The sequence below is a fragment of the Otolemur garnettii genome, unplaced genomic scaffold (assembly GCF_000181295.1).
Source record: "Otolemur garnettii isolate 467f Iridium unplaced genomic scaffold, OtoGar3 scaffold00249, whole genome shotgun sequence".
NCBI classification, from domain to species: Eukaryota; Metazoa; Chordata; class Mammalia; order Primates; family Galagidae; genus Otolemur; species Otolemur garnettii.
The window spans coordinates 244,056-257,680 of NW_003852644.1; the positions used below are offsets into that span (position 1 = coordinate 244,056).

The 13,625-nt window shown below is 56.2% G+C and overlaps 1 pseudogene; it reads left to right on the top strand.

Moving 5' to 3' along the window:
- The first annotated feature begins 12,856 nt into the window (after positions 1 to 12,856).
- LOC100961714 lies at positions 12,857 to 13,209 on the top strand (annotated as a pseudogene).
- The last annotated feature ends 416 nt before the right edge of the window (positions 13,210 to 13,625 follow it).

Genomic DNA, 13,625 nt, shown 5'->3' on the forward strand with positions numbered 1-13,625 from the left:
TGTCAACCTAGGATGTGACTGAAAATTGTCAACTCTAGAATGTTGTCATCCTACACCTCTGTGTCCACCTTCAGAGTTTATTGCCATATGAGGATGGGGAAGCTCCAATGGGACCTTGGCCTCCTCTTCTTGTCACTTCTAATCTCGGTGCCAGGGAAAGGACTGTGGCAATGAAGTCAGTGCCACCTTCACAGCACTACCTTTGCTTCATGTAGTTGAGGGACCCTAAGAGCTACCACCTCACCCTCACCCCAGGGCGCATAGCCCAGCACCTGGGTGGGACCTGCCAGGGTCCCCAGAGCCAGTGCACTGTCTCGCCCCTAGGACAGATCTTGCTCTAGGCCTGAGGCATCTGTGAGGGGCATGGGCAGAGCCTGGCCGAGTCAGGAGCAGCAGGGGCTGAGGGGCCTTCCTCTGTCCTCCTGCTCAAGGTCCCCTAAATGGGAGGAGACAGGCTGGGACCCCCGGGACTTCATGCCCTAGCCTCCTTGCTTGTACCAGCCTGTGTGCACACAGTGTGGGTGGGGGCCCAGCCGGCAAAGGAAAAACGGCCGGCTCACCCCTCCGCAGGGAGACACTCAGGTCTAGACGGCTTGGCAAGGCCAGCAGGGCTGAGTCACATGCGTCTGGAACTGGAGACACGGCCCCAGGACTGGAACATGGATGTGCCCGCTCAGAAGGCCAGCCGCAGGAGGGGCATTCAGCCTGGCTCTCTCCCCAGCCCCAACTGGGCCTGAGCTCGGATTTCTGCCCAGCCTCTGGGCCCCAGCCTGAGGCCTTCGATGCCTGCAGGGAGTCAGGAGGAGCCCACGATTTTGGCAGGAAGAAACTGGAACTCCAGGCGGGGAAGCTGGTCCACACATTCCCCATCGCTGTCATGGCCCTGCTCCCTATGGGCCACCCCTGTCTTCATGTCACCTCTGCAGTCCACCTACCAACGGACACCCTCCCCAGGGACACTCACAGCCCAGGCACTGAAGGCCCAGTGTCGTCCATTCTGGTGGACAATGCTCCCTACTCCTCTCTGCTTGTGTGTTCCCTGGTCACAATAGCATTTGTGAGAAACGTTTAATTGGGACCAGATCCTCTGAGTTTTCAATGGCATTAAAACAAAGATGAGTTCCTCTAGGGAAGGGTTATTAGCAACAGGAAGAAGGTATAGAAAGTTTGGCTTTTTTCTTCTCAAAGATTTTAGGGGGAAAAGGCCCCTGCCCCTTCATTGAGGTACAAGGTAACGGTGTGGACAGGTGCCCTGAGAGACCCCACGTGCCCTGTACACTCATGCACATGCACTGCTGTCAGCTTTACTCAGACAACATCTGGAAAGCTCAAGAATGAGTCTATTCTGTTCCTCTGGGGGTCACCCCAAGGGTGTGTCCTTGGCTGCTGAACTACTGTTCTGCCTGGAGCCCTGGAAAAGGGGCTGAAACATAGTAGGTGTTCCATGCACCTGTCAATGTCATACTTCCCTGTAGATGGTGGGAGAGCAGAAACAGACCATGGCCCTGAGCTCCAAACACACATGCAGAACTACCTTCTAGATGTCAACTTGGCTATCTAACAACCAGTGTCACAGTCCAGGTCGGGTACAAGGCTGGCTCACTCCTTCCACCACGTTCTGACACCCTTCACCCCAGGCCAGCCACCGTTCCCTCTCCCTTGGATGACTCAGCTGCCTTCACAAGGTCTTCACCTCCTGCCCTCATGCCCCTAGTCAGTCTGCTCCAACCCCCGCAGCCTGAGGGACGCCTTTATCATGTAAGTTCAGTCATGTGGCTCCTCTGATTCCTTCAAAGGCAGAGGAAATTGGCCTGCCACCCTTCTACCCCCTCAGCAAGCTGGCCCTCCTGCCATTTCATGGCCTGCTCCACCAAACTGGTCCCCTTGCTGTTTCTTAAATTGGGGCCAAATCCTTTCCCACCACAGGATCTTTGCACTGTTCATCACTCCTTTTTGGAGGACTCTTTACTGAGGTTCTTTTTGTCTGACTACCTCCTCTCCATTCATTCCCTCACCCACTCTCACAGTACTCATCTGATCCCCTTCTTTCTGATGGGGGGACTGTGAGCAAAAAAGCCATTCTCCAATCCTCCCTTGATGAGACGCAGGCTCTAAGCTATGCAGCTCTGAACAAGCTAAGGGACAGAGTCCCAATGTGTAGAGGGTATATGTGTGTGCACGCATGCGTGCATGTGTGTGGGGAGTGGGCCACGTGGAAGGGAAGGGGAGGAGAAACCAGGGGAAGAGAAGGAGCAGGGGACTCGGTGCCTATAGCTCAAGCAGCTAGGGCGCTAGCTAGCCACATACACCAGAGCTGGCACGTTTGAGCCCAACTGCCAAACAACAGTGACAACTACAACCAAAAAATAGCTGGGCATTGTGACGGGTGCCTGTAAGTCCCAGCTACTTGGAAGGCTGAGGCAAGAGAATCACTTAAGCCCAGGAGTATGAGGTTGCTATGAGCTATGACGCCATGGCACTCTACCGAAGGTGATATAGTGAGACTCTGTTTCAAAAAAAAAAAAAAAGAGCAGGAGTTTCTTCCTTCCCCTGAAAATCCTGGGGATTGTGAGCTAGAAGCAACCTAGATTATCTAACACAGCTTTTCTGGACCCCTTCTGGCTGTCAGATTCTAGAACTTTCTAAGGAGCCTGTGTCCACCATATTGAGATGGGGAGACTAAGGCACTAAGGAGCAACACTTGCTCCCAAGATCACATGGCCAGTCAGTCCTAGCAGAGCTGGGAGCCTAAAACTCTTTCCAGCAACCTCCCAGGCTATATCCCTATTCCTGGAAAATCCCAACTCCCCTCCCACCCTCCACTCCAGACACCGGGCTCAGGATTACTGTTGGCCGGGGGCCCTGCCTGTCTCAGCACAAGTCCATCAGTGAGCTCTTAGAGGCAGGGGGAGGCTAAGACAGAAACTTTCTGGGAGCCTCTGGTTCAGCTGAATCCCCCCAAAAGCTAGCTCTGTTCTGTGGGGGTTCCTTCAAGGTCCCCACAATGTCAGGGTACCCTGAGACTAGACAGAGTAGGTGACAGGAGGATCATTCCACAGGTGCCCAGCAAGATTGGCTACTGGGCCCCCAACCAGGGAAAGGAAGGAAGAACAAGCCTCCACAGGAACTGGGGTACTCTCAGCTCCCAGGGTAGGTAGGAGTGGGTTCCTCCCTCCTTCAGGCTGGCTGTGCCAGAGAAACCTGGGAGTAGGCTTCCCCCACCCCCAGCCCAGCTAATGGGAACCAGATGGCAGGATGTTTAGTCAGTGCCTGGGGAGCAGCAGAAACAGGGGAAATGGGTAGGGGGCCAGGATTTCAGAATCATCCCCAGGCAGGGGGAGGGGCTCCCATGGCAGTCATCTCAAGGGGCTTAGGCACTAGGCCCACCTCAGGCAGGGTCCTACCACCCTGTTCAGGAGGCCTGGCCCCTGGTGTGGTGACATGGGTGAGCCTCACCTCTTTCTTTTCCTTCCCTGTAAAATGGGGGGCTGATTGTGCTCAGTCTTCCAGGATTCCTGGCAAGCCTGGTTTGGTATCAGGGCGTCACCCTCAGGCCTCCTGTGCCTAAGTCCTTCCCTCCCCTCACTTCAGCAGCAGCCCCCTCCCCCACCCCTGTAGAATACTGTGTCTTGGCCATCCTGTGTCACCCACGGGGTACACAGCAAACATTGGTCTTATTCCCGGCTCCCAGGAGTTTACTCACTCCCCAGACGGTCCCTGGCTCTGGTCTGTATCTGGCATAGTCCCAAATTCAGGTCATAAACCAGAGACCTGGACAGTGAAGGAGGGGTGAGGTGGTGATGGTGGACCAGTTGTGGCCCTTATGGGACTATCAGCTGGAGCCAAGCCTCCTTGAGGGCAGTGGCTCTCCTGTCTTCCCCCCACCCGTACTCTACGTGCCCAGGGGGCTCAGGCCACTCCCATGCAGGTGGGCAAACATCGAGGAGCCAAGGAAGAGCTACTTGGAGCTCCCCCACATGCCCACCTGCCCCCACATCCCTGCTGGCTCTCACACAGTGCCCCTTGCCCTGGGAAAAAGACTTGGATGTGCAGATGGAGGCGGGGGCGCCTTTCTGATGGCCCTTCCTACTCTTCCAGCCCCCATTTCTCCTCCACTGTTTTCCCCTTCCGTCTGCCCAAGCCTTGCCCACAATTAACTCATTTTTAAAGATTGCTTCCAAACATAAGTCAATGCTGGAAAGAGCTGTAGGAAAAGCTTCCTCAATGCTGGCCCTGAGCAGCAGGCCATGCGGTGAGATCAGTGCTCACCAGCCCCTGCTGCCTGGCCGCCCACAGCTCCAAGCCCCAGCTATGGGACTAGGACTGCTGGGACATCCCCTCATCTTCGTTCCTTGCTCCACGACCCAGCAGCCCTCCTCGGGCCCACCCTCCTTGCCCCCTCATGTGACCCCAACCAAGAGGGATGTAAGACTCAGGGCTATCTGGGACATGGGACTCTTGGACAAGAAGTCTAGGGAACCTGAGGTGGGCTTGCCCAGTGTGGAGCATGGCAATATCCTGTCCCTCATTCCACAGAGGAGGGGGTGGAGGCCTTGGCACTGGTGTCCACAGCAGAAGCCCAGAGGCCGGGCAGGTTCCATAGGGGCTGAACCCATTATTGCACAAGTGGCCCTGGCAACTGCCCCTCTCCCAAGGACCCAGAAGGCCCAGCCCTCCCTCCCTCCCCACTGTGGAGGTAGAGCCTGGCAGCCTGGTGGCCAGCTTGCTGCACAGTGGGCCCCACAAGTCCATGTTGTGTGGAAACAGAAGCCCATTCATGGGGCCTCTGGGCCTGGGCCAGCAGAGAGCAAATTCAGGCCTTACAGAAGGAGAGCAAGGGTGCCTGGGTCTGGGGGGAGCAGGGCATGATGGAAGAAGTCAGGGAAGGCCTAGGAGGTATTTGTTCGGCGGAAGGGGGGGCCTTCCTCAGGAAGGACCAGGTTGAGCAAGGGAGGCTCTGAGGGCTTCAGCAGCCAGGGCCACCAGCTCAGGGAGCAAGACTGTCTCATGCCATCCCATCATCATACTATGTGTCTGTGTACCACATCCCACCATGGCCACCACTACACCTCTCCCAGCTCTTCTTCCCCTCCACCAGCCTGCAGAGCCTGCCGACAGTGGCCATGAAGAGTGTGCTACTCCCCCTTTTGGCTCTGAGGGTGTGTGCTGCTCTAGAGGGGCCCTGGCCAAGCCTGTGGGCTTGACCCCACTGCCACTGCCACTGCTGCTGCTGACCAGCCCACCAGGGTCCCCAGTGGTGAGTAGCTAGCACCAGCAGTACAAGCACACCTGAAGCTGCCCACCCGGCACCTATTTTGGGTGCCCAGGCAGAGTTGGGTGGGGCCTCTGGCCCTCAGGGAGCCCTCCCTACCGGGCAAGTGGGGTTAGAGACTCTGGGTGGCCTATGCCCAGTGCCTAGGATGGAGGAAGGGCCAGGGAGAGCTGAAAGAATGGATCAGCGTTTACTGGGGACAGAATTGATTGGGCTGTCCCAAAGCCTCCCGGGACAGAGAGACTCTTGAGAGGATGGAAGTGCAGAGCCTGGTATAGGGGTGGGGTAGCTATAAGACCCGGGACCAAGGGGCCCCAGGACAAGGGCCATGTGTGTGGCCTTTGCCCCACAGGCCAGTAGTTGTAGCCATGCTTGGTGGCCCCATCATAGGCCTGGAAGTAGGACAGGAAAGGCCAATAGGGTGGGTCCAGGCCCCCATCCCCTACAGACACATTAGTGCCCCTTGGTTGTTGGGCTGTAAGGACAAAAGAGGCCTGTGATCAGTGCTGGCTGAGGAAGAGTCACCATGCAGTGGAGGGAAGGACCTGGGGATTATCACCCTTCCTTCAAAGTGGCTACCGGCCCCTCAAGGGTGGCCTCTGGGCTTGCCTGGTACCCAACAAACCCCACTTCCCAGCAGGCACTAAAAACAAAATTTGCCAGGTAGCAGCAACCCCCTCGTCTCCCCAAAGGCATACCTGAGGCCCTTGCTCACCACTGGGAATGGTGCCAAGAGGGGTGCTGGGACAATGGCCTGTCCCTGTCCCTCGGACACAGAGAGGCAAGTGAGGGAAGGCAGGACCAAGGTCCCTTCAGCAGGCCCAGGCCTTCTGCCCAGGGCTGCTGAAGCTGTCCTAGGTCCAGCCCCCTATGGGCCAGAGTCTTGCCTGTGCCTTGTCCTAAGGGCCTGGAGAGGCACAACAGGAAAAAACTGCCCATTTCTGAGAGGCAGGTGGGGGACCAGGCTGGGACCACTGACCTGCTTATAGTATTGGGAGTGTTCTGCTGTCTCTTCAATATACCCAGGAGGGAAGAAAAGACAGGGGGAGGCCTGGCAGGCCTGCAGCTGATGCCCCACTTGAGGGAAAGAGAACAAGGCCTCTCTCAGCCATGTGGCGGTCCCAGCCCCCTATCCCACACTGCCTCCTTCTGCAGCTCAGGTGCACCCTATCCCTCAGAACGGCAACCTGGACACATCTGAGGATGGGCAGCTGGACTAGACACAAGCTCAGCCCACCCAGTGCCTTGCCCTCAGCTCAAAGGCACCTGCTGTACCTAGGCTTGCCTCTGAGGAAGGAGTCACCCCCAGCAGCCCTGAAGCAGGAGCAAGCTTAGCCCCAGGCCACAGCTGCTGCAGGGGCTGGATGAGCAGGGTAGCCCTGGGCAGGGAAGCTCAGGCTCTTGCAGGACAGCAGGGTGCCTCAAGCTCAAAAAGGGACAGTGGCCACTGAGGAGGGCCAGGGAAGGAAGGCAACAGGCTAGGAAAACAGGAGAAGGGGCTCAAAGCCTAGGAGGCCCTCCAAAGGTAAGGAGTGACTAGTATGGGAAACCCCCAGCTGGGGATAATGGGATTACATGAGTGTTCAAAGCAGCCAAGGCTTTGTCCAATCTCCACGAATCACACCAGTGTCACCAGCCTCTCAGATACTGCCCCAGTCTCAATGTACCCAAGACAAGTGCTCTTTTATGTAGGGCAGGAGGGGAACCCTCAAAAAGCTTGTCCCTTCTCCAGCCTCATAGCCCTCATTTGGATATGAGGGAAGGGGTCCCAGTAACCTTCTGTCCTAGCCTGGGCTGGTCACAACACTGGCAGGTCCTCAGTAGTCCCTGCTGCTGGTGATCATGCTGGGGCTGTCTCTCTTCCTCCAGGAGCCATCCAACTTGCAATCGGACCCAGGGACCTGGAGCCAACAGAAGGATCACAGCAGAGGCTGGGAGAGTGGCAGCAGCACCTCGTAGACCACTGGCCATGGGCAGAAAAGGCCAGGAAGCAGGCGAAGGCACTGGCAAGGGCTTGTGGGCCTGGACACTACGGGGCAAGTTGGGACTTCCTGCTGGCCTCATGCCTGCTGGCCCAGGCAGCTGTCACCTGTAGCAACCCTAAGATGAAGCACATACCCCCCTGGCTGACCTTGGCCTGACTACACTCTACCTAGCAGGTGGGTTGCCTCTCTCCCCCAGCAGCCACCCCTGCAGCAGGGGTGAGGAGGCTGCATACCTGGGCTCTTATCTGGACTCTCCCTCTCCTGAGCCCTGGTTGGCAGTGAGATTATACCTCGACCTGGGGCAGAAAAGCCGGCTCCTTTGAGCCTGAGTGTGGGAGGTACAGAGGGGCATGGAAGATGCCACCCTATGTGTGCACAGAGAATGAAAGAGCCAAGATTCCAGCCCACACAAAGCAGCTGGACCTGAGCAAGAGCAAACTGGAATCCTGGGGACTGTACCCCCTGGCTTCAAGGTGTGCTATGGCCCCTGTACCCACTCCCTGGGGGGGCCTGGGCTAGAAGGGGGACTGCCAGGTCCAGACTGCCCAAGGCATCCGTAGCTCTGCATCAGTCCACAGGGTGGCACTACTCTGGGTGAGACATGGGTGAGGTGTAGTGGTGAGCACCAGCGTGGCAGACTTCCAGCATTTGGGGTGACAGGAGCACGGAAAGCAGCACAGGGCCACCCAAAGCACACAGAAACCCCCAGCCAGTCCTGCTTAAATGGGAACAGGGAAGCCACAGTAATAGAGGGGCCCATCAGCCAGGACGGACCCAAGGCCATGGCCAGAAAGGACCCCAGCCTGCCTCTGCCCCCTCCCCCAGAATCTGACACAACTGAAGCAGCTGAACCTGGATGGGAACACACTGCCCACAATCCCAGCCCTGCTGCCCTACAGGAGCTCAAACTCAACTATACCTCCTATAGAGACTACAGCCCTTCAGCTTCCAGGGTACACCAGCTCCAGGGACAGGGTGCCCCAGAGGCTTAGGAAAGGCACAGGGGAGGGGAGTGTGACCCGTTGGGAGGCATGCTCGCTTCTAGTTCTGGAGCTTCTATGAAGAGCTTGTAGCAGCTATGGGGCCCCTGTGCCTACCCTGCAGGGCTCAGACATCTGTTCACACTGGAAGTGGAAGGGAACCAGCTACAGGACAAGGACATCTCCCCCCATCTTCCAGACCCTCTGCAGCTTGCCCCACTTGAGGCTGGACTGAAACTGGCTGCAGGCCATCCCACCTGGCCTGCCACCCCCATGCAGGTGAGCCAGGAGCCCGAGGTGGGGGGGGAGCAGCATCTTTATACTCAAATGACCAGAGCATCTGCCAAGGGTACAGGGGACTCACAGGGCTTCAGAGCCAGTGGGCCTCTCCTCAGTCTGACCTACCCTTCCTCCCAGAAGCCCAGAGTCAGACCTCCTGAACTGTTCTGGACTCACCAGGTGAGTGAGTCAGGCCCATACTGAGGGGCCACAAAGTCCCTGAAAAGTCCACCCCTGCTCAGCAGTGTTCTCTGGGACTGTGTCTTGGCTGGTTCTGTGAAGACATGGCACAGCTGGCAGATGTACCCAGATGGACACGGGCCTGAGAGTTACAGAGATAGTGGCACCTGAGTCACACAGATTGGGTTAGATGAAAGGGGGCCATGCTGGCAGGGAATGGGAACACACAGAGCCAGAACTCTTGCCCTGACCCCTGGCCCCTGACCTAGGAGCTACACCTGGGCACCAAACTCATGGAGGACGTGTTAAAGCACAGTCAAAGCCTCCCCATGCTGGTGTTTAGCATCAACAGGCTCCAGGAGGACTGGCTGGCACCTGGCACCTTGACCCATATCCCGTGGGTGTCCCACCCCAGTGTGGCTTCACCCTCTTGGGTGCACAAAGGCCAGAGATGGTAGATCCCAGAGGAACTCAGCGAGTCTGGCAGAGAAGGCAAAGAGGGCCAGGAGAAGCAGGGGCACCTGGAGGAGAACTTGTTGCTTGGGCCTGGTCTCAGGTGGGTCAGTTGAGTCATCACCTCACCAAGTCCCAGGGCTCAGGGTGGCCTGGGACCTTCAGTTACCACCTGCTCCTCCAAGCTATTGCCAGCTTCCAAGTCCTTCCCCCTGTCCCTCTCACCCAGAAGAATCCCCCTGTTCACCCATGGGTAGGCCTGCCCTGCTGCCTTCAGGATACTAACCTGGGAGGTACTGTGGTCTGGATGGGGGCAGCAGTGATGGGGACAGCTGTCTTAGTGCCAGCTTTCATTAAGAGGTGACAGAAGTGGCTTGGCACCTATAGCTCAACCGGCTAAGGCGCCAGCCACATACACCTAAGGTGGCGGGTTCGAATCCCCAGCCCGGACCCACCAAACAACAATGACGGCTGCAACCAAAAAATAGCCGGGCGTTGTGGCGGGCACCTGTGGTCCCAGCTACTTGGGAGGCGGAGGCAGGAGACTCGCGTGAGCCCAGGAGTTGGAGGTTGCTGTGAGCTGTAATGCCACGGCACTCTGCCCAGGGGGACAGCTTGAGGCTCTGTCTCAAAAAAAAAAAAAAAAAAAAGAGGTGACAGAGGCAGGAAGTGGCACAGACAGGCTGGGGGAATGGGGACAAGAAGTGTATAAGTGTTGGAGCTGCTGTCACAAAGCACCAAATGCTGAGTAGCGTCAAACAGAAATGTAATCTCTCACTATCTGGAGACCAGACTTCTGAAATCTAGGTGTCACCAGGACTTTGCTCCCACAGGAAGCTCTAGGAGAGGACCCTCCCTTGCTCTTCAAGCTTCTGTGGCCCAAGTTGCTCCTGAGTCTGTGGCCACATCAGCACAATCTCTGCTCCATCTCCAAATGGCCTCCATCACCGTGTGTCTCCTCTGTCTCCTCTTCTGTGTCTCAGGAGGACACCTGTAATTGGGTTAGGGGCTAAAGGTAATCCAGGATGAGCTCATCTTAACATCCTTCCTAGCCTTACATCTGCAAAGACCCTTTGGCCAAATAGGACCCTACTTACAGGCTCTGGGTGAACATGTTTTTTTTGGAGGGGAGGGCACTGTTTACCTTGCTATTAGAAGGGTCAAGGATTACCCTCCAGATCTGGTTTGGACAGAAATCTGGATGCTGGCATTCACAGGCCTCTGTCTCAGTGACAAGAAGCTGCAAGGTTGTGAAAGTCAGGCTGAGGAGTTAGGACATGATCCTGGGAACAATGGGGGGGAGGGGAGACAGAGGAGGCCAGGTGCCAGACCACAGGCTGAGGAGGGTCTGATGCCCATGAAGGCAGGGTGGAACCACAGTAGAGAGGGGAGATGGGGGTCAACAGACAGTATGGCCTGCCATTCCAGGCCCAGAGCCTCCCGCCCTGCATTGTCATGTTCCAGGAAAAAGTTACCAGGACGTTTGGGTTTAATTAGTCCTTTTTCCTCTCCCCCTCTTGCCAAAGGGGCAAAGGAAAGCAGACAGCAGTCTGGGAGGGGCCACAGTCCTGGGGCCTGGGCAGGGGGCTGGCAGCCAGTCAGGCCAGCCAGCTCAGCCCCTGCCTCTCCTCAATTCCAGTGCCCACCTCCCCTCTGGCAAGTGGGATGGGAAGGCACTGCTGGCCCTGCAGGGTCTAGAATACAGGAGCAGCCCAAAGAGCTGACCCCATCCACCTGGCTGGGTATCACTGAGAGAAGTCATTTTCCCTGTTCTGACCCATCCTTGGAGTATCACCAAGGGGCCCACCATGAAGTGGTGGCCTTCCACAGAGGCCTTGTGGAAGATAGTAGCATGAACTTTGTCATCAGCCTGCCTGCCTGGCATGGGGCCTGGCCTCCCTGCATACCACTGCACTCCACAGCCGTGTGATCCCTCAGGGGCCCCAACTCCAGCTCTCTGGGTCTTATTTTTCTCTCTCAGCCTGTATGGCTTCTGCAAGCCTGACAGGAAGAATGGGTGAGGCAGGACAAAAAGAGAGTATCAGGGACAAAAGGAAAGGGCCAGGAGACTAAGAGCTTTTCCTCAGTTTTTAGGCACCTCCATATATGCCTCCCCTTTCAGGTGCCCGGATTAGGAGCTCATGGTGCCCAGTGACAAGCAAAGAGGAAGGGAAAGGAGTAGGAGAAGGTCCCATTGGTCTCCACACCAAGGGCTGGCATTGCTGGCCTGCAGAGAGTAAGAAAGCCCTTCAGATCCTCTCTTCCTGAGCCATGGGAACAGGGAGGACACCGAATTCACACCAGGCATGGCCTAACTGGTATGTGAACACCAGTTGTTGAGAGTTGCTGGTCACAGATGCCAGCTAGGAGTGAATGCCCATTCTCCCAACCTGATTTGGGATTCCCACCTCTTGACTCCCTTCCAGCTGTTTCTGTGGTCCCAGCCAGACACTGGGTACTGTAGCCATCAGCTCCTTCTGTATCTGTGTGCCCCACCACAGAAAGCTGCAGACCCTTGAGGTGTCTCATAATTGGCTGATGCACTTGCCACCCTTCCTGCTATGCAGCCTGAGGCACCTGACACTGCACCACAACTACATCAAGCACATCTCCAGCTACATGTTCATGCACATGGAGCTAGGCCTGGATTTCCTGCAGCTCTCTCACAACAGGCTGCACGCTGATAGCATCCACAATGTGTCCTTCCTGGGCCTGCATGCCTCCCTGGTTGAGCTGCTGCTGGACCAAAACCAGGTGCAGGCCATCCCACACAGCCTCCTGGGCCTCAAGGGACTGCAGGTGCTGTCCCTGAGCCACGATGAGATCAGGTAGGGCCATGCCTATCTGCCATCCCTGCCCTCCCTGCCACCAGCTAGGTGGATTAGGGCTTGCAGACCTCAGAGGCCTAGGAGAGGCCTGGGCAGGAATGGAAAAAGCCATTCTCCCTCCACCACTCCATGCATCCCCCCATCTTGGTTGCCATGATGGAGCCTGTGAACTGTGGCTAGTGGGCATGGGAAGCTTGAACAGGATTTGGCAACAGGGCTGGGGCTGGGGTCCTGATGCTGTGCCTCAAGTTAGGAAGGGCCAGGAGGCCACAGCAGCATCAGAGGCCTGCCTGGGCCTCCTCCCCAGTTCTAGCCTCTGTAACTTTGTCTTACTGTTCTTCTCACCCAGCACAAGGCTCTTTGCCTCTTCTTGTGTGATGCCTCCCTCTTCTTTTGGGGATCTTATATCCCCTGTTATGCCCTGCCACCCTCTTCACAGATAAGCACCCCTGAATTCCATCTGTGATACATGTGGATTCCAGATTCCCAGGATTCCAACCTCATCTCCACACACCTGGAGAACAACTTCATTGACTGGTGTCGCAGCCTTCTCCTTCTCCTACCAAAATGTGGGTCCTCCAGCCCAAGCAGGGAAAGGGGAGGGCTCCTAGCCTACCCTGCCCACCTTCCTCCAACACACTCACTACTAACAGAGGGGTGGGGGTCAGGCTCAGCTGCACTTGATCTTTGCACCACTGGGAGAAAGATCAAGAAGTCCTGTGCTGCTTTGGCTGTGTCTGCTTCCCATTGACTGATGACATCCCTTAACTTAGGAAGTGGTGGGGGCAATGGGAGTGGAGGGGAGGGGAGGCAGCACTGGTGTGTGCTTGAACATAATAAATTTACTTCGTGCTTTCTTTCCAACTTGGGCCTGGCAGAATGGCTCCCACAAAGAAGGGTGGCAAGAAGAAAGGCCATTCTGCCATCAACAAGGTGGTGACTGGAGAATACACCATCAACATTCACAAGTGTATCCATGGAGTTGGCTTCAAAAAGTGGCCCACTCAGGCACTCAAAGAGATCCAGAAATTTGCCATGAAAGAGAGATGGGGACTCCAGATGTGTGTATTGATACCAGGCTCAACAAAGCTGTCTGGGCCAAAGGCATAAGGAATGTCCCATACAGTACCCACATACGGTTTTCCAGAAAATGTAATGAAGATGAAGATTCACCAAACAAGCTCTATACTTTGGTTACCTATGTACCTGTTACCACTTTCAAAAGTCTATAAATAGCGTGGATGAGAACTAACTGGTGATTGTCAGATACATCAAATAAAGTTATAAAACCACAAAATAAATAAATAAATAAATGCACACCATTCAAGCCCATGAGCCTATCTCCCTCCTGGATCTAAGCTGCATGTGCTGGCTCTCTGATGTCCTTGGAGTGCCTGGGCCACACCTAAGACTTTGTCAGCGGGGGATTCAGAGGACCTAGGTCTCATAGCTTCTCTGAGAGCTTCTTTACCACCATTGCTCACCAAGAGAGCATGCCCACCCTGGGCCTGGACCCATGGCACCTACCCTTTGTCCTACACCTGAACTGAGGCAGGGCTGGTGACCTCTGCACAGTGGTACCTCTGGAGGAGTGCCTTTGCCTCTCCCTATCCTCCCATGCCTGGCCCCAAGACCCTCACCCTGGCCC